Source organism: Electrophorus electricus, chromosome 9 (assembly GCF_013358815.1).
Source record: "Electrophorus electricus isolate fEleEle1 chromosome 9, fEleEle1.pri, whole genome shotgun sequence".
Taxonomy (NCBI): domain Eukaryota; kingdom Metazoa; phylum Chordata; class Actinopteri; order Gymnotiformes; family Gymnotidae; genus Electrophorus; species Electrophorus electricus.
The window spans coordinates 8,324,747-8,344,919 of NC_049543.1; the positions used below are offsets into that span (position 1 = coordinate 8,324,747).

At 41.2% G+C, this 20,173-nt stretch overlaps 1 long non-coding RNA gene across 2 annotated transcripts; it reads right to left on the minus strand.

Moving 5' to 3' along the window:
• Positions 1-9,488: 9,488 nt before the first annotated feature.
• LOC113589775 lies at positions 9,489-17,941 on the minus strand. 2 transcript variants are annotated; one of them, XR_004776498.1, is made up of 4 exons: positions 17,856-17,941; positions 13,623-14,058; positions 12,805-13,098; positions 9,489-9,674 (listed from the first exon to the last, which is right to left on the minus strand). It is a non-coding gene; the product is annotated as an uncharacterized LOC113589775 (long non-coding RNA). The 2 variants fall into 2 exon arrangements; XR_003412024.2 differs by lacking the exon at positions 9,489-9,674 and having other exon boundaries at positions 12,533-13,098.
• Between the last annotated feature and the right edge of the window lie 2,232 nt (positions 17,942-20,173).

A 20,173-nucleotide genomic window follows, 5' to 3' on the forward strand; every position in this document is an offset into this window, starting at 1 on the left:
AGCATCAGCACTGTAAGATGGCTGGTAAATAGGCGATGGACGTAATTTAAACACCTCCCTTTAGCACTTAACCTACCTAGAAACAGACTGACATGAGCAGGTCTATGTTAGAGGCTACTGAATCTCCCGCTCTCTGGCACGCCGCGAACAGAACCTTAAATTATGGTCAGCCACTTATGGAGTTAGTTTTTGCTCGGCAAACCTAACTGCCATCTTTAATATTATAATGTCTTCAAATTATATGGTTCTAATTATGAATTGCTTCATCTAACGCTGGCGCATCTGGAAAGTTTGACGGTGACATCAAGCGAAGCTCGTTTTCTCCGAACTTGACCAAAAAAGTAGACTAAGATTCTACTCGTGACCTGACGCGAATTAAGCAAAACAGCAAAACACCGGGCTTCACACCCTGCGCTCGTTCCAGCGCTTTCAACCCCGAAGACCAGCCGTGCTGTGAGTCTAACCTAAGAAGAAACGCAGAGAAACTAACTTCCCTCAGACCGTATTCTGAACCGACTTTATTTGTTAACCAATATGCATCTAAACGAACCTAACGTAAGTTTATCTTGGACTTTTTTTCGTTTTGCGGTGGTTAAATTGAAGAATATCGGCTATTTATGGTTTCAAAAAACAGTCCAAGTCTCATAAAATGAATGAAAACTGTCTTAAGTATGACCAAGGTTGTGAAACAGTGCTGGCTTAAGATACACGAATTTGAATGATCTGGACCGTCAATGGCCTAATTGATATATTGATAAATCGTCTGTCAGGAGCACGGCCAATCAGAATGTGCCGCAGCATCTCGGCAGCGACCCCTAATCCCGCTGTAGAAAATGCCACGTAATAAGCATCTTGAGGGTCAATTAACAAGCGCCTTGTGCCAACACTAACACCTTCACGGAATGAACGGAGGGGGGGAAAAAAAGGAATTTATAGACCTTATGGTTTACATTAGGATGACGGCTAATTAGGTTGTAATCTTTGATCTGAGTAACATTGTAAGAGCAGGTACTGTGGTTTTGTGCCGTATAGTTTCCCACATGCGGTATAATAGAGAGAATGGAGCATTTGACACTTGTGAGTTTAGATGAGGTACGTCCTACACAATGATGTGATGTTTTACATTCATAAGGTTTACCCGTTCGTGCCCCCTAATGGGTGTAGACTGGGTGTAGACTCATTCTCACTTTTACATTGCTCCTTCTCATTCTCTTGTAACTACTTACTTTTCATGTTAGTTTCATTGTATTTACTGAATCATTCACCACAATTAGTAAGTAATATGCCATAAGGTTAATTACTTAAAAATAAGCCTGGAGTTTAGGAGGTTTTTAATTAACCATAATATCAACAAAATACTGAATCACTAAAGGAATGCCATCCAGTAGCACCATTATTAAATAGTACTTCTAAAACCATTGGAACCTGTATTCTTGGTCTACGTACATCCACAGTGTGCTAAAACAAAATACTCTACTCACAAATTGTTGTTCTTCAGAACAAAGTTGAGATTGTTAAAGAAGCCATCAAGGTCTTTATTTATAGTTCATTCTGATAGTACAACTCTAGCAGTGAATGCTTTGTTGCATTTTAAAGAGATTAAATATTTTTACTTTTGTTTAACCAAAGTAGCTGCAGCTGGATGTCTGACTTTAAGGAAGTTACCCCCCATTAGCCAAGACTGTAAATAAACCTCTCAACACTCTAAAGTGCTCACATTTTGCACAAGAGCAATTTCTCTCTCTCTCTCTCTCTCTCTCTCTCTCTCTCTCTCTCTCTCTCTCTCGCTCGCTCTCACCTTTTACCTTTGTGCACCGCCAGCACTCCACATTGCTTTATTTTTTGGCTGACCAAGGCATTTCAAGGAGGACATATTTCACTGGGAGAGGCTCTGGGATGCAAGAAGTATGCGTGGGCTGTTCTGTTGTTTTTTTTTCCTCTTCCACCCCTCCTGTTCTTTTTCTGCTCTTTCTCCCACCCCTGGTCGACGGTTTACTTTAGCTCCTAAAGCACCAGGCTCGGCAGGTCGGACCACAGCCTGCGATGCCCACAACTCACCAGGAGCGAAGGGTCCGATGAAGTCCAAGCTGACAGCTGTGTAAATCATGGTCTGATGGTGCTAATAGATGGCGGCATTAAAACGCAGCCCACCCCTCTACCCCCTCTGCCTGCCCCACCTGCTCTGCCCACCCCACCCACCCTGCTCCTACCCCATCCCAAAACTCAAAGAGACCACCCAGGCAGTCCTTTACAGGAATAGGAGCATCTTGTCATGTCAAACGTGGCTGAAACTGTACAGCCATCCGAGGGAGTTAACCCCCTCCCCCAACCCCCCTCCCCCTTGTGGCTGGAGCTCAGCTAGGGGGCTCTCTTAGCAACACAGGAAAGGCTCGTCTGGCATCCGGACTACAGTGATTCATATTTGGCACTTCCATAAAGGCTTTTCAGGGGCCCCTGCCTCAGCTTTTGGATCTATCATGGACCTTAGCTCCTTGCTCCTTTTCTCTTGCTTTTTTGGAAGAAAATCCTGTAAACATTTCAATGCCAGTACCGAAGAGTCGCATGCTCACCTCTGAAGAAGACCGGGGGCCCATGTAAGCTGATAGACAGCGTTGTGTGTCTTGTGGCAATAAATGTAGGTTAAAGAAGTATTTCACCATGAGAAATTACAATTTTAGGGTAAAACATTCCAAATTGGGGGTAAAGTATTTTTCTGAAGCACTGAGTTTGAACTGTTTCTTGCTTTTTTCCAGCTCCCCCACCAAAAAAAATGGATGAGCCTCTGTTGCACTGTGATGCGTAGTAACCAGGTCAGCATACATGGAGTAATGCAAAAGCAGGCCTCTTCTTCCTTTGGACCCCAAGAGCTCATCATGGTATTTCTCAACCTTGTGAAAAAAGTGTGTCCCAGGTCCAATCCTGGGGTCCCAGGCTGATTTGATCAGATTTGACAGACTCTCCTCTCTCCCTGAGCAACCTTCTGAACCCTCCTGTAATTCATTAAAGGACTCATCCCCAAACCTGGCCCTAAGGGCATTCGTTAAGGGGTTCTGAAAATCATGATGTTACTTTTCGTATCTAAACATAAAACAATGTAAAGCAGTGTTATGACCATAATATAGTTATGAGCACATTAAATGATAATATAAACATGAACAGCATTGTTCACAGGCACCCACACTGGAGTGTGCAAGAGGCAGCTACAGCCCCTAGCTGGGGTTCAAGCCTCGGACAGCGTGTGGGATGACACCATCTTTCTCCTCCAGGAGCCCTATGAATCACTTGAAGGTTATTCACAGAGCCCATACCTCCTCTGAAACAGCTCCAGATGATACTGTCTGCACTTTTTCACTTCACTGTCAAACTGGTCAGTGCTTAACATACACTTGGTAAAACCACAGTTCACAGTTTGGGGACCTTTAGTAGCTATAGGTAGCATATATATATATTTCACAGTAAGACCCATATACATGAAGATACAGGTGCATCTTGAAGTCTTTTGAGTAGAGTGTCATGAAGTTTTCTGAGGTAATTTTCTGTTATATTATACCAGGTTTCTTTCAGCACTTCTCAGAGTTCTGATATTGCTCAAGTGTAATGGGAGGTCACACTAAATACTTCTTGCCAATGTACCCTGTAGAAGCTAATTTCTGAATTTTTTTTCTTGTGTTTGTGCCTGTGCAGTTGTGTGTGTGTGTGTGTGTGTGTGTGTGTGTGTGTGTGTGTGTGTGTGTGTGTGTGTGTGTGTGTGTGTGTTTGTGTGTGTGTGTGTGTGCAAAAGTTAAACTGAATATATACATGTGGGGGGGTGAGTTCAAAATATATTTATATAAGATACAAATGTTGGACTATTTATAACTTTTACCTCACTCTTGCCACATCACAAAATCTGACAATCTGGTTTGTACCTTTTCTTGTTTGTTTCCTTCTTTTTCACAGGATCCAACATCACTGTAAAACAATTTGCATTAGACTTGTAGTGTGTTGGCTGTGGATGTGGTAGAAATTATTAACACAGCCTTGAATTATGATGCCTTCCTAGACAGAGTAACTTATTCCTAATAACTCAAGAATTTGGATTCCGAGTAACTGTAAATGAAATATTCTCACTGTTCTTAGACTTGACAAATGGCATGACTAAACGGCATGTTAAACCTTGTGCGAGACTTTTATTTTGTTCTGTTTTGCTGTTTTGAATTCGTATCCAGAATGATAGTTGTCATATATTTTTCTGCTGGCTGGAATGCGCACGCATGTCAAAGCCTGTCAAAGTCAAACGAGAATCTGCTCACGCGCAGTTTTCCCACGAGACGGCCGCTGCTTCAGACTCAATTACAGTGACGTGTTTCCATTCGTGAACTTTTTCAATGCGTCTCTTGTGCGCACGTTTGAGAGGGGAAAAATACCAAATTGGCGGTAATGATCAGGCTTCTGTGTCACCACTAGCTCTATTTGAGATGCAAACAGCTTTGGCCACATACGGTCCCCAGTGAGGACGAGCGATTATAGCAACCACTCAGTTTTCATAAACACACTGCAGAAAGTTAAGGCGCTGCATCGCTACGCTCCCACCACCACCAACTGTTTGGATAGGAAGCAAGAAATTCAGGAGGCAAGTTGGAGCTTCTCAGGATAAAATAAATCAAGCCATGCAAATGCGGTCATAAATCCAGCGCCCACTTTCATGAAATAGGGGATGCTTTATCATACATCCATAATGGATTAAAATAGACCATGGTTTTAACTTTATAATGCATAAAATATGGGCCTGTGGATTTGTTAAAAAGCGTTAGGTTATTCATCCTATATTTTACTACAAACAACTACATGCTGTAGGCCATGAGTGATCTGGGATCTGGGAGACTATATCCTAACCTTGCTGGATCTCATTAATATAATAAACCAAGCAGACACAATCGGTGAGCTACAGAACTGAGGAGATCAGGTATTGTAGCTTCTCTGCTGAGCTCCCTGAGGTCTCGATGATATTTATATATGAATGTAACAATGTATATTGTTAAGAAAGTAGACGTGTGCTTGCCTCACTAGTTGGTAGAGCATGATACTCTTAATCTGAGTGTCATGGGTTTGAGTGCCATGTTGGGCGTGGTTCAAACATGCTTTATAGTTTAATGTAGCGGTCAACAACACTGCCTCTTCTTTTGAGGGACTGGTCAAATGCACCATACTATAAGATAAGAGTCCTACGGCAATAAGAGTCCTACAGCAATACTCCTAACATTCGCCTTATCTCTATAATATGGTTGAAATTTAACTTTGCCAAATGTGTAATGATATCAGTTTAGAACCAGGTGATAAAATACGAAGTGTGTGTGAACCAGAACATGGGTGTGGCGATAGGTGTTGAGAAGGAAAATGCGTGATGTCGTTATTGCTCGCTGAAAGCTTGATAGAAGGTGGAAAAATAGAATTGATGGTTGCGCCATAAGTGTTATCGGAAGTCATCCTGATTGGATGTCGCTAGAAAGAAGAAATAAAATTGGATTATCTGTATGTACAATGGTAATGAACCTCAGTATATGTAAATATTTGTATATATGGTATATTGATGGAAAACATGACTGATGGAAAAATACATTGAGTACTTCACATGTGGCGCGTTTCCATGTGGTTGACCACGTTGTAGGTTTGTGAGGTACAGAGAGATTCTGCTCGAGTCAGCAATTCCTAGCGCAAAGGGTGTGAGCAGAGGTGAGTGTGTGAACATTTCTGTGTGTGTGTGTGTGTGTGTGTGTCAAGGAGAATATAATTATTGTGTGTTTCAAACTCCCAACAGGTTGGCACTGCTGCCCTATTATCCCGTGTGCGTTTATGGTAGCGCTCTGGCCCATGTATGCCGATTGTTCCGTGTTGGCATATGGTATCGTGTTAAATTGTGTACTGGGATGCCGATTGTTCCGTGTTGGCATATGGTATCGTGTTAAATTGTGTACTGGGAGTATATAGCTAGTTGGGTAGACTTCCACTGGGGAGAAGTTACGTTCCGTGTTTTGAGTGGATTGGATTATTTAGGACCGTGTTGGACGGAGAGAGGGAAATATTTCTTTAGGGTTTCACAGGTTGGAAGTGAGTACTGTAGAGTAGCACCATGCCCAGGCAGCTGAGTGAGAGCTACCTCAGATGCGAGTGATACCAATATAAAGTGTCGGTGATAACACAGTACTAGGGTTGTTTTTATTTTGTTTACGGGTTCCTGACTTAAGCTCAATAGAGAGGTGAATGCATAATATTTGATGTCCCAGGTTTATGAATCCCCTGTAATAGACTGAAATGATTTTTCTTTTCTCATGTTTTTTTCTTTTTATAATCTTATTAAAAATTCCAGTCAGTAGGATCTGTCGGAATAAAGACCCGAAAGTGTTCGTAAGCCATCAGTGTGGTTTCTTTCCCCGGTGACTACACGCTAATCAGATGCTAATCAGCAAACGCAAGAATTATGTATCCAGGAAATTTGGCTAAATGTAGCAGTTAACATGTAGCAGGCTATGGAAAAGAAGGTTTTCTACTGTCTGAGAATTATCGTAATAATGTAAACCTCTCAACACATTAAGCGTGTTTGGTATGTGTATTGGGGGTTTTCCTGTATTTCCTGGAGATGCGAGCAGCCTCCATTCCAGCGGTGTGCTAACTCCAAGACGGACTAAAGTAGTGCAACGGCAGAGTCGTCGCAGAGGTTTCTGCGGTGTTTATTCTAGTGTGGTTGTGGGGCAGCATTTGACAGAAAGTAAAACAGGGATGCCCTGCAAGCCGTCCCAGAGCCTGAGAGCCGGCTGGAGCGTGAGTGTGGGCCTGACCAGGGAGACCACAGCTGCAACCTTAGGCGGAGTAGCAGCCTTGTATTCTGGTAGCTTTTGGGTTTCTTTTTCTTCTTTCTTCTTTTTTTTTTTCCTTTTCGGAGGGAGTGTATCCACCTGCTGCCCCTCTTTAATGAGCCTCTGCTTCTTTATGCGGCTCCGCTGAGCGACTGTGGAAAGCTTTTTCACCAGCTTCCAAATCTGCCCTCTCTAAACCCCTCTGCTCCATGGCTTAGGACGCCATCGGTAGTGTGTTTCCAGTCCAAATATGTGTCTGTCTCGAATCTTGGATTAATTAAACCCCTGTAATTTGGGCAAGAGCCCAAATTTAATTTAGTAATCAACCCCCTATACATGGACTACACAAGAGTGGCACATTCTTTGGTTTTTGCTTCAATAAGACCTTGTAGTTCTTTTTGGTATTTTATAATGGTCTATGCAAATAGGAAGGACTGCAAGTACTGTTATGGAATTTTGATTCACGTTATCCTGCCCTAAGGACCTAGAACTGTTCCTGCTGTTTTTCTTTTTGGCCTTCTCATCCTTTAATATCAACCCTCTTTCTTTCAATGAACTTGAACTGAATACTTACGACCCTGTGACTGAATGTTATATTTGATGCCCAATTTAGTGAGGGCCTTTTTCGCTTAACGCCCCTTTGTCCGGCCGGTCCCACTAATCCTCCCGCAGGGAGTGGGGGCAGCTGGATGCTGGTGACGGCCGGTGCGCGCCAGTCGAGCTCTTTTGTGCACCAATGACGGTGGCGTCCCCCAGGCCCAGGGCCCCGGAGCTGTCAGGCCCTGCTGTCACGCTTCTCAGCAGGCCTGCCGAGGCCGCCCAGGGGTCCCGGAGCCAGAGCACCATGGTTCTTTAGCTTAGGATGCCGGTGTGGTCGGGTAGCAACGGAGTTGTTGGGGGGGGGGCGGGGGGCATGCTTCGCACCTCTCTGGGATGGCACTTTTCCATTTGACAAAGAGCATTGGGCAGGGGGGTTTATGTGTATGAAATGAGGAGGTGAGGGCATACAAAACACAGGGCTGAGGGATTTGTTGACAATATAAACACTGTGAGTTTCAGAATTTCATGATACACACGTTATCATACTTAAATATGGTTTTCTCTCTAATACTTTCATCCCATCGATTAAGTCCTGAAATTTGAGATACTGCATATACAAAACCAGTGCTAAGGAAATGGGCAAATCCTGTACAATACAGCACTTCCATGAGGCAACTGAAGACCCACTTCCCACTGTAATAATGCAGGTCACAAGAGGGTGTGGACCCGACGCCCAGGCAGTAGCGGCGCATACGGCAGTCGCCTGGCCTTTATTCCCGTACCGCAGACAAGCAACTCGGCCCGTTTCCTCTTGCTTTCATCTCCCGCCTAATCCTTTGTTTGCACAGCTCTCAGTCTTGTCAGCACAGTTTATTTAGGTCCCTTGCCAATCTTAACGGACTCCCCCCCCCCCCCCAGCTGCTGCCGAAGCTCCTCAGAAAACCGTCCGGCGTGAGATTCACGCAGCTCGCCCGCCTGCGGCCGCGATCCTGTTTACTTTGTGGAAATGATTAAGGTTGGGCTTTCCCTCTTCTGCACACATACTGATACTTTGGCTCCTTTTCAAGGCCTAAGCGCTTGAAAAGGACAAAGGTGTGCTGAACGTTGCCGGGACGAGAGAAGAGCTGACCCGGGTCAGATGCTGCTTTGTCTGAGGCAAATGTCCAGGTTTTATAATGGGCTCAACTCAAACAAACCATTCAAACAGGGGTTTGGGGGTCAACTGGTCAAGAACAGGAAACCAGTAACAGTAACAGAATTAACATTTGACATATCCTCTCTACATAAATATACTTTTTAGAAAGAAGCTAATAATATACATAAACCGACATAAGTAGGCTTATTACCACAATGTCCTCCCATGGACTAGACAAGGATTTACTCACAGGAACAATAAGGTAACTTTATGAAGTAAAAGCATAGATTCTGATTACATTATTGCCAAAAAATATCAGCTGGCATTGTATATACTAGTATTTAGTAGTATTTAAGAGTATTAAAAATGGACCTCTTCTAAATATAATGCTGCTTCTGCAAAACCAAGTGAATTTAAATGCTTGCATGACACAAAGAGCCACTGTCCAAATGAACAGTAACCATAAGTCAGCACCTCTCTAGCCAGGAAAGACAAGTGCTTATAGGAAAGACATGTTCTTATAGGAAATGAACCCTCCTATGATCATAAACACCTACTCTTAAAAGCAAATGGATGGCAAGTCAGTATATCAACAAATTTGCCAATGTGATGGACATTGACATAATGATGGGTACAGGCGCTGAGTTCATTTGCCACGCCGTGGTTATGGAATGATGTGATGACAAACGTGGCCAAGGCTGATGACTTCATCAGTTAGCCCTCCCCAATCCGGACAAACAAGGCAAGACAGAAAGTCTCTCTCTCTCTCTCTCTCTCTCACTATCTCTCACGCACACACACACACACACACACACACACACACACACAGCTGTGAGGGCAATGACTCAGACCGGAGCATGTCACCAATGCTTACGTTTTGACAGTTTAATATTTATGTGTCAATTACCAAAGACTAACCCTTGCAATTACAGAGGTGGGCTTGGACAGATGTGCTTGGCGAAGAGAGAAGGCTCTTTTGTTTTCTCTTGGTGGAGTTCCCTCGTGCCAAATAACGGCCCAGCAAGATCACCTACAGTTGTCAGGCTTTCCCTGGTCAGCATTAACCAACGTTTTCTTACTTCACCTCTTGGGAAATGGAAATAAGATTGCAGCTTGTTTTCCATGTATGTTTCTTCTGGCATGACGTGCTGTTAATGATTCTGAGGCTGTTAACATTAAGGAAAAGGGAGAAAAAAGAAAGAACAGTCATCAATGTGCAAGTGTGCAATGATCACATCTGAAGTGACAATTTTTTTTATTTAGAAGGTGTATAATAGGCATAAAAACAACTTCAGCTAATTGACTTGGTGAGAAAGAGTAGACAGAATAAATAGAGCTCAATTAACTTATTTTCAATAACTGATTCAAGAGTGCTGGTTACACTTTTACTAAAATTGATTTTTATTATCAACAAAAAGTCATATAAATCAAATTATTACATTATTAATTCTTTTTAGGTTCCATTTCTATTTTAAGCAGAAAATGTTGTTTGTTTTCTTGTTTGTTTCCTTGTAGTCAATTAGGTGTTAATATTCCTGCTGTGGGCAGAGAATTTTAAGATGGCTTTTTCAGAGTACAGTTCAAGGACAGAATGCAAGCAGCATTGTTTCCTAATACATTCAAAGTAATAGACCAAAGGCTGAGCTGGCCTATTTAGGAAAGATTTTGCCTTGTGTTGACAAGTTGGTTGTGGAGAGTAGGCCTTACAGAGATTCCAGGTCACATGGTTACTGTGGCGATGATAAAACCTAGACCTGCCAGTAAGTGCTGCCAAAGAGCTGCTGTCAAATTAGATTTATCAGCAGTCTTTATAAAGTAATACGTCTATTTTTCAGAGCACTGTACAGTGCCTCCCCTCATCAGTCAAGTAAGTCAAGTTCCAGTCCAGAGTTGCTCCAACACACACACACATATATAATATGTGGGTGGGGGGGTGGGGGGGTGGGAGGGTGAGTTTCCAGGCAGGGCCCAAGAGAGGAGCGTTCCTCCTCTAAACTGGAGGCCCGAAAGCTGGAGGTGGGACTGGATAATTACAGGGAGACTGGGCCCCTGCCAGTACACGGCCGAGAGCCGCACTTCCACCTGAGCCATGTGATTTCAGCTGATTTATTCGCCTGTGAAAGGATTCCTTGTAAGCCCTAAATAAATTTTAATTGCGGTAAGCTGGTTAACACGACTGCTTTCGCTTTCTCCCCAACCCCTTTTCGTCTTTTCCCCTTCCTTCAACATTCCCTTTTATTGAGCTGGGAACTTTGAGGGGATTAGGAATCGGACGTTCTGAGGTGTGTGTGTGTGTGTGTATGTGGCGGGGGGTGGGGGGGTGTTGGGAAATATTTGGAATGCTCTCATGGCCCCAACAAAGTCTCAGAATAACTCTGAGGCCATTGTTGCTGGTGAGTGGCTTTTAGGTGCAGCTGTGGCAAAAGTGACCATTAGCACAGAGTTTCCTGTGATGGAACAGAAAGGGCCAGTCTAAATGGGTTTATAATATGCACTATTACAGCAGCTCTGAGGTCAGGTGTCACACAGTGAGCTTGTTCTCAGACTAGAGTTTGAACATGTAGTTTAAAAAGCACATATTGCAACACAAATATCTTACAAATTTCAGAACCCGATGAAGTTGTTTGCCTTACACTTGACAACTACTCTCTAAATTCTAAGTAATCAATGCCTTTCCTGTTACAAATCACTGATGGACATATTTATTACTATATACATTCCATCAGTAATCCCCCTTAGCTAAAGTACATTCTCTAGGTTCTTGTTAAGTCTTGCTGTGGCATTTATGGGTTTCCTCACTTTGTTCATATGCAGTTTTGAATGTTACAAATTGTAGCATTTTAAACTCACATATTCAGGTACAAAATTATGTTTTTAATTAAATATAGAATTTTTCAATAACCAAAAATCACGTCTAATAACCAGTGTGTCTGGATGTTAGATGAATATGTAGCAGAATGAGAAGTCAGTGAGAACTATCTGTGTTTGGACAATGAAGTTTAGTATTCCATATCTGATGATAACAGGATGGAAAACTATAACAGGATGGAGAAATATGCACAGTGTGTAGTAAATACAGCAATCCATCACAGTTCTAGTCCAGTAGAAAGTGTAATCTAATGTTTCTTCTTTAGACGGAAGTGTAACTGAAGAAGGATTGATGGCAGACATTCTTAAGAATCACGATCAGCTACATAAGGATGGCAGTGTAGCATGCTTCAGTGAAGCATACAATTGATATGTTTTTCAATTTTATTGGAAATCCGAATAGTCTGGAGACCTTGAAAGCCTGCAAAGCATATAGTGGTGGGAGAACTCGGAGCCTGAAACAGCATGTTTTTGGCTGGCCTGAAGGGAGATGCATTTCATAGAGCATGTGATGCAGGTCCTAACCTGCAGCTGGAGAAGACAAGGGTGCAAAAAGGGGAGCGAGACCCAATTATTGACCTCGGGACGGGGAGAGCCTTCATCAGATTAGAGCAACCGAGAGCTGGCTGAACAAATGCACTGCTCATAATTTAGCACGGGACCCAGCCTCGTAAATACAGTTCCACTCAACTGGACTGAGTTAAATGGGCTTTGGTAAATAATGAGCAGCGTTTGCATTAATGCTAATTGAAAACAGGACATTCTGGGACAGATGCATTAGAGAACAGTCATACACAAAAGAGTAATGGCAGCTGGAACTGGTTCCATGTTCTGAGTAGTTTCGGCTCGCATGCTGAGGTATTTTTTTAATGCATGAAATGGTCCCCTGTTACTCGAATGCTAAGTTTTTGCAAAATGAGTGGCACATTGTAAACTTGTTTTCAGCATTTTTCTATGTCCTCGGAAATGTGCAAGAAAATTTACTAATGTGCTCTTAGTTCAAAAAGCTTTACACTGCTTTACACTGTGTCTGTACTGTAGAGTATGTTTATTATATGCACTGCCTATAACAGGAGATCTTTTCAGATTTTTGCAAAGTAATTTTGCTAATGTCTACCTTGAATGTAAAATGGAAAGTAAAGTTTTATTATGCAGAGTGATGCATGTTACATACAATAAAACAATGCTAAGGAAATGAATTTGAACTACTCCTACTAGTATCATTTAACATGAATATGTAATAATAAAATTACAGAAAAATAATTGCATTCCATAAACAACTTGCAGTAATATGTAGCGGTAGCTTAAATGTTAAGCCTGTTGATCATAAAGATATTCTCTGTTTCACAGCATTGCAGAATATGTGAATTCAGAAGCCTCTGAACATCAGTTAGCACAGCAACACATGACATATGGCCATGCATTAACCTTTGGTCATGTGGAGGTGAGATGCCATCACACGGGTACGCATGAGGCCCTTCTGCCATTCTGAGATGAAGCCATCAATCCAAGCTGTTTCAAAACCCTCTGGTCTTAGCTGATCCCTCAGGCCACAGCCTGCAACAGACAGACAGGCTCTTCTTCACGTGCACTTTTTCCCAGGATGGCGGTATAGTCACATAATTTGTTGCAAACCCTTTGAGGTGACTAGTTCTACCCTGTAATCAGACTGCTTGATGGTTTGCTCCTCCAATTCGTCATGATGACAGGGCAACCTGGAACCTGGAGAGCACAATGGAAGTTGGTATTTCAGGATCACACAACGTCCCTGTAGCTGTGATGTCATTTGGTTGATGAAAGAAAAGCAGGCTAAAATAGGGGTGGTTCTACTTGTCAAAATGCCTGTTAAAGTTACTAGGGCCATGGAAGTTGTAATTATGGGTGAACATGTAATTCAGAATTTGATATAGTAAAGTTCAAACACTAGCATGTTTGTGACTGATAAATGGCAAGTTCAGAAGACATAGGAATGTTGACTTTCTACATTTAAGTTTACATTTCACAAATTCACAATTCACAAAATGGCAAATGCTACTTTAACACACTGAGGCAGTGTGTCCCAGTACTCCGAGGTAATATTAGGAGCTGGTCTGATCTACACAGGGCCAGCTGGCACAGGCTTGAATATAATACCATTCCAATCTGTGAGTAACTTCATCTTTACCCTGCTGATGGACAGCACTCCCCTGTTAGAGATTCCATTTCAGTTAGCAACACGCCTGCTTCCCAGAACTATAACCACTTACGTTACTCCTTACAAGCATCTGCAGTGTGGCAGACGTTCAGGGCGATAGCTCATCCCTCAAATCCCCTCTTCTTTTCTGTCACGTTATATCGTTCTTCCTCTCCAAGGCTCAGAGTGCAGGGTGCGCTGCGGATTCCAGGGCAGCCTTTGAGTCTGTGACCGTGCAGTCACCTTAAGGTTGGGTTACTTTGTTATACGCAGGGTGAGAAGGTGATGTGTCTGAAAGCAAGTGTTTGGGAAGGGGAGAACGCAGAGCGTGCGATATTAGGCATCTTAACATGGCTCAGGCGTGAGGTTCCCCTGAACAATGCAGAGCTTTGATAGCAAAATCCTCCCAGTTGTAAGGGAGGGCTACCACGGCCGTTCAGACACACTTCCTCAGCTCTGCAGTGAGGTTAGGGGGAGAGTGGTAGCTAGAGGGTTCTGTCTCTCTCCACCTTCAAAAGAAGCGACAATGATGAATGTCAAATACAAAGTTTGCTCACAGATTGCAATGCCAAAGGCAACCTTAGTGTTACAACTTGGTAGAAAAAAATGAAAATATCAATGTACACTTTTTTCAGTTAAGTTGTTGGTTCGTATCAGTTGCTTTCACAATTTAATTACACAATAAATTAATTAAAATGAACTAAATGAATTACACAATTTAGGCTATGTGGATATATTTTTTAAATCATTGCTGTTATCATTGAACATTTTCCTTATTAACCTCTGAAACCTTTTCCCAGCACCACATTAGTTACGTATGTCTGTCAGTCAAGGACAGCACAGAGTGTTTTCTAATGGACTTGTGTACCATGTTACATCCTCTTTCTCCCCTCCTAGTTTAACATCCTTCTGACACACACATATACACACACAAACACTGTAATGAAAGTGCTGGCATTTCTCACACTCGGCATTGCATGACTACTGTCATTCATTATCCAAAACAGCTGGAAGGCTCGTAACCAAGGAGAGACATTATATTATCATTGGGAGCTGTCAAAGGGCTAGTGTAGATCTTAATCTGAAAGTACCAGCTGAGGTGAAGCACGGGTCAAACATGGGTGCCGAGGGCCTGAAAGATGGTAGTAAGAGGTCTGTTTTTCTATTTGGTTCTCTGTGTTACTCCAGTGCTCAGATCTTTACAGCACAGCACAGATTCTGCACATGCACACATCCTCAGAGTTTTGTTTTTTTTTAAACATGCAATGTGCTAAGAAACATGTGAACAACAAACTCTGAATGACTCTCTCTCTCTCTCTCTCTCTCTCTCTCTCTCTCTCTCTCTCTCTCTCTCTGCATTACAATCAGATGGGTTAAAAGGAGGGGCTCATATACCTTAGACTGCATTGGAACAGATTATAGATAACATATTACAGATAAATAATTTCTCAAATTTAAGCAATGTGTCTCTTGCACTTTCCTCTACATTATGCCACACCAGCAGTCACAATAAGAAAATGCCTGAAACAAAACCTGCAGGAGTTCGAGGCCAGTGCTTATTCACTGGAATGAAACGCACTCTTTTACAGACATCTGTAAAAGACCCACCAGCAGTGAACCCGCCTACGGCTCAAATACACATCGTGCCATTTCTATTTTTCGTCGTTATTCAGGCTTAAACGGTCTAAAAAATATAACGACACAAAAAGGATCTGACATGTGGGCCAAACTAAAGTGGGGGGAAGGGGGGAAGTGGGAGTTCAGGTCCACGGGTTGTCAGGATAAATAAAGGTACACATTCATTAAAAAGTGGCTATGTCAAGCAGAGTAGATTAGTTTTAATGAATCAGGTCATAACTTTAACACATGACATCTTAGCACTTTCCACAGCTTGGGCAACTTCAAAGGCAGAATATGGTATTTATTGATGGGCCCATAACTCAGGATCTTTTAAAAATGGTCAGGTTTCATTAGGCAACTCTGAGCAAGAATGAGAACCAGGTGAAGGTGGGCCAGTCCTTCTGTAGCCCCAGCTGGACACAGGAAAACCTGAGACACTTCACTGGGCAACATAATCCAAATGAGTTTTGGTTTCATAAACTAAAATAAATGAATCTTATAGTAGTTTTGATGCTTAATTTGAATCTGTTTTTGGTATTTTCCTCTCATGTGTTTAAGTGATGGGATAATTTAATATCACAATAAGTATATATTACATATCCATAAATAAGGCTGATATTACAAACTCACTTCTAAAATTTACAATGTGTGATTTATGCCATTATTTGACCTCAGGAGCATCCCTCTTCAATGTCCAGCAGTATTCTGCCAACACAGAGAGCATCCACTTTCAATACAATACTTAATGACATAAGAGTGTAATGGAGTATAATGTTTTTTGTTCATTTGTTGTTTTTTTAAGCAAACTCAATGACCAGTGTTATCAACAAGAATTAAGTATATGCTTAAACATTTTTGTCAGTATGTTAATGCAGTATTGAAACTTTTCAGAATATACAGTGATTTATGTTTTTTGGGAAATAAATCCCAAGTATAATTATCATATGTATCAGCCAGTGCTATAAAACACTTATCTATGGAGCATTACTTTTGAAATTAATGCAGTTTTCAAGTCATAATCCCAAGTTCTGACTATATAATGTTGCTGCTACACACACACACATACACACACACACACACCCACACCCCTCTGCAAACATGAGACTCATTCGTTCCATCACTATGCACACGCTGGAAGGATTTTTACTAAACAAACACTGCTGGGAACTGCTGCCGTCATGGCTCTTCTTACATTCTCTCTCTCTCTTTCTCTCCCACTCTCTGTCTCCTTTTCTTGTCATATGCTCTCTCTTTCTGTGTACCTAGCCTACTGTATCTGCATGTGTGTGAGAAACATGAGGATTTTCATGAAAGGGGTGTGTGTGTGTGTGTGTGTGTGTGTGTGTGTGTGTGTGTGTGTGTGTGTGTGTGTGTGTGTGTGTGTGAGGGTGTCTGCAGATTGGAGCAGTGTATACTGTTGTGAGCAGCACATGGGATTATGGGCCAGACTGGCAGAACCACAGGAATGCCTTAGGGAAGATAACAAGACATTCTTCTAATGCGAGCGCTCATTTCTGTGGGTTCTGGTCTTTCTCCAGGTTGCAAAGTGAAGGCAGGGAGAACTTGCGTAGCAGTTACTGTTCTCTGTTAGCATATTAAACACAGTGACCTCATAGGAATGTGCTTGTGACTTTATGCGAGTGATACGGTCCATGCTTTATAGGAGCTGTATGTGTTTGCATGCTACCTTGCATTGCAAAAAATGCTTAACCTCTCCACTGTTATTTCTTATGATTTTGTGATTAAGGTTATTATCCAAAGTTTTACACACTGTAAAGATTCAGAGGAACATTTATCATTAACACCTGAACATTAAGACCGTTAACATGTTGGGGAATCAATTTTCTAACAAAGAGGAATTTCGCTAATGGAAAAACCTTACAGGTACCAAATCTTTGTTCGATAAGCCGCCATTTCAAATTGTATTGGCTAGATGGAGATTGGGTGCAAGAGAGCGCGTGAGTGTATGCAACGTCTCATTCCCTTTTCCCCCTGATGGTTTCCCTGAGGCATTAAGGTTAGGTGAAATTTGCCAAGACCCTTAGAAGTCAGTTTTGAACTCAAACCTCAGCCATATGGATACAGTTACGCAAACAAAGCAGATCCTTCTCATGAGAAGTGTTAGAGAGAGCTGGATGGAACAGCTACTCAAACGCCCTGCGCGGCTATGTCAGTAGAATGTGCGAGTATACAGTGCCGTAAGCAGGAAAGTGGCTTTTCTTTATTGAAGAAAAGTAAATAGATGTCATGGTGGAATAATTAACATCATAAGATGAACATCGTATTGTGGTCAGCCAGATCTGATGATATTCTGAAATGTATATGTTGAATGCCCTGACAGCTCTGATAAACCTAGCTCACGTTTCAAACACAAGGCAAAAAAGGGGGTTTAACTAAAATTGCCTGTTAGACTTTTATTTTTAAAATGAGCAGATCCACATTATATTACCATATTTGTATGACTTAATTGTCAAAATTAAAATTTGTACAAAAAACAGTTGCTCAATAAAATACAATTGAAGAAATACATTATATTATTCAAATTGATTTAAAATAAATCCCCAATTCGGAATAGCAGAAACCACTCTACCTCAGTTTTATGGGTATTGTGAAGGAGAACAGTAGTACATATTGCACAATATTGTGCAATATTGCATCACTGTAGCCATTTAAAACATTCACTTACCAGCCAAAGCGATTCGTAATCCATAAATGCCCAGTGCAGCACATTTATTGTTTTGTTTTGTGCCATAGCGGGTCCTTTAACAAATGAGCACCAGACAGTTTTTCCCACTAATGAGCCAATCACTGTAGAATAACAGGAAGTCTAAATGTTCCTGTTTCTCCTGCCACAGGCTATATGTGAACATGTGACCTTTTGTGAATAAGGGATCGATTATATATGACCTGCTAATGTGCTTCGTTTGTGCAGCCACAATCTTGAGCTAATCAGCCATCACCTGCAGTCCTGCATGTCTATCCATTATTCAATGCTCTAACTTTTAAAAAAGCCTGCAAATAATGTGCATTATTATGAAAGTGCAAAATACTAGCCTGATTTCTGATCTAAAAGTGGTTGACAATTCAGACTCAGCAGTCAGATTTTTAAAAATTGTTAGAATGCATTATTCTGGATACAATTTACTATAACATTTACTATAAATCTTTTGGGACAGGGATGTGTATCCCAGTATTTTTTGCTAAACAGAATGACAGTTACAGACACATTTCCATGTAAAATACTTATAACTTACCACTTTTCATAAAAGCTTTTTAAAAATAATTCATTGTTGCTTAGGTGAAGAGCATTTATGGAATTCATTGTTCATTGTTGTTCTTGGTGGACAGAGGACTTTACACACTATCATGGAGAAGTGTGACAAAATACAGTCTTACAAGTAAATCAAAGCTTGTTTATTCAATAGAGCTCATTTAATACTTAGTTGTTGAACAACGAATTAGTAACTACTCACTTTAATGTTGTAAATAAAAGTAACAATATGACTGTTACACAATAGGAATGTGTGTCTAATCCAAATGGACAGCGTGTAGGTGCAGTTGACACAGACTGTTGTCTGTTGACACAGACTTGTCTAATGACACAGGCTGGTATCTAATGACATAGACTGGTAGCTAATGACACAGACTGGTATCTAATGACATAGACTGGTAGCTAATGACACAGACTGGTATCTAAAAACATAGGCTATTGTCTAATGACACAGATTGGTATCTTAACGACACATACTGTTGCCTAATGACAGACTGGTATCTAATGACACAGACTGGTGTCTAACGACACAAACTGGTGTCTAATGACACAGAGTGGTATCTAATGCAGACTACAAGTACCTATAAGTTAGACTTGAAAATGTAGACTTTTTAAATGTAGACTTTTTAGAAAAAATTAGAAGCCCATTTCCCAGGCAGACTAAGAAGTCCCTAATGAACAGTTAACTACACACACAGCTAATTTACAGTTATTAAATTTCAACTATTGGTAGTGTTTATTTATTATAAGCAGATTATTATCAGCATTAATTTACAACAATAACAATTTACAACAATAACAATTGTTAATATCACAGAATACTTTAGATTGAACACTGTAGAATCCTGCTATGGAGAAATATTTTTAACTGAATTTTTAACTGTAATTGAAAGAGTGACTAAATATGGTTGAGTTGATGTGAAGATAAATTATGTGGCTTTATTATCTATTTATATGTAATAACTGCATTTATAACATGTGAACATGACAAGACAACATAACTCAAATAACAGTTCGATTGTTGATAAAAGCAATGCACAATGCAAAAATGTTTAAATGAAATGTTGTAAAATAGGAAAAACATTTTTTTACAATGTAGTACTCAAAGTCTTGGCATGCCTGCATTTATAACATGTAAACACGACAAACTGCATAAATCAAACAACAGTAGGGTCAGTTGTTGTAGCGTGTGACATTTTGGATTTAATGTAAAAAAATAAATAAAAACAGTGCACAATGCAAAATGGTTAAGTGAAATGTTGTAAAATAGGAAAACAGTTTTTTACAGTGTAGTACTCAAAGTCCCTCCATGCCTAAATAACTGCTGTACCGCATATGAACTGCTGTAGGCGGCTTTAAGAAAAAAAGATTTGGGTTTGGCAACACCGTGATGCTTGATAGAGGAACAGTTTATGTACTTTTCTGTTTGTTTACTGTGGTTTTCTCATCTTAAAAATGAGAGCAGTTCAGTGGATAGGACCCTCCTTTCTTCCATCTCTCTCTCTCTGTCTCTCTCTCTGTTTTCTCAGTCATGCATTTCCCCAGCATATGAGCCCTCTTCCATAGTCGGGCTAAGGAGATGCCCACGCAGGCAATTAAGTGCCAGCAACCTTTCCATGGTGCATTAGAACACGTCAACAGTTTGTCACGTACAACATCAGCCCACCGTGCCTGCTCAGGATTAACGGAATGGATGAAAATTATATGCCAGTGCGGTATTGTTTATGAATGAC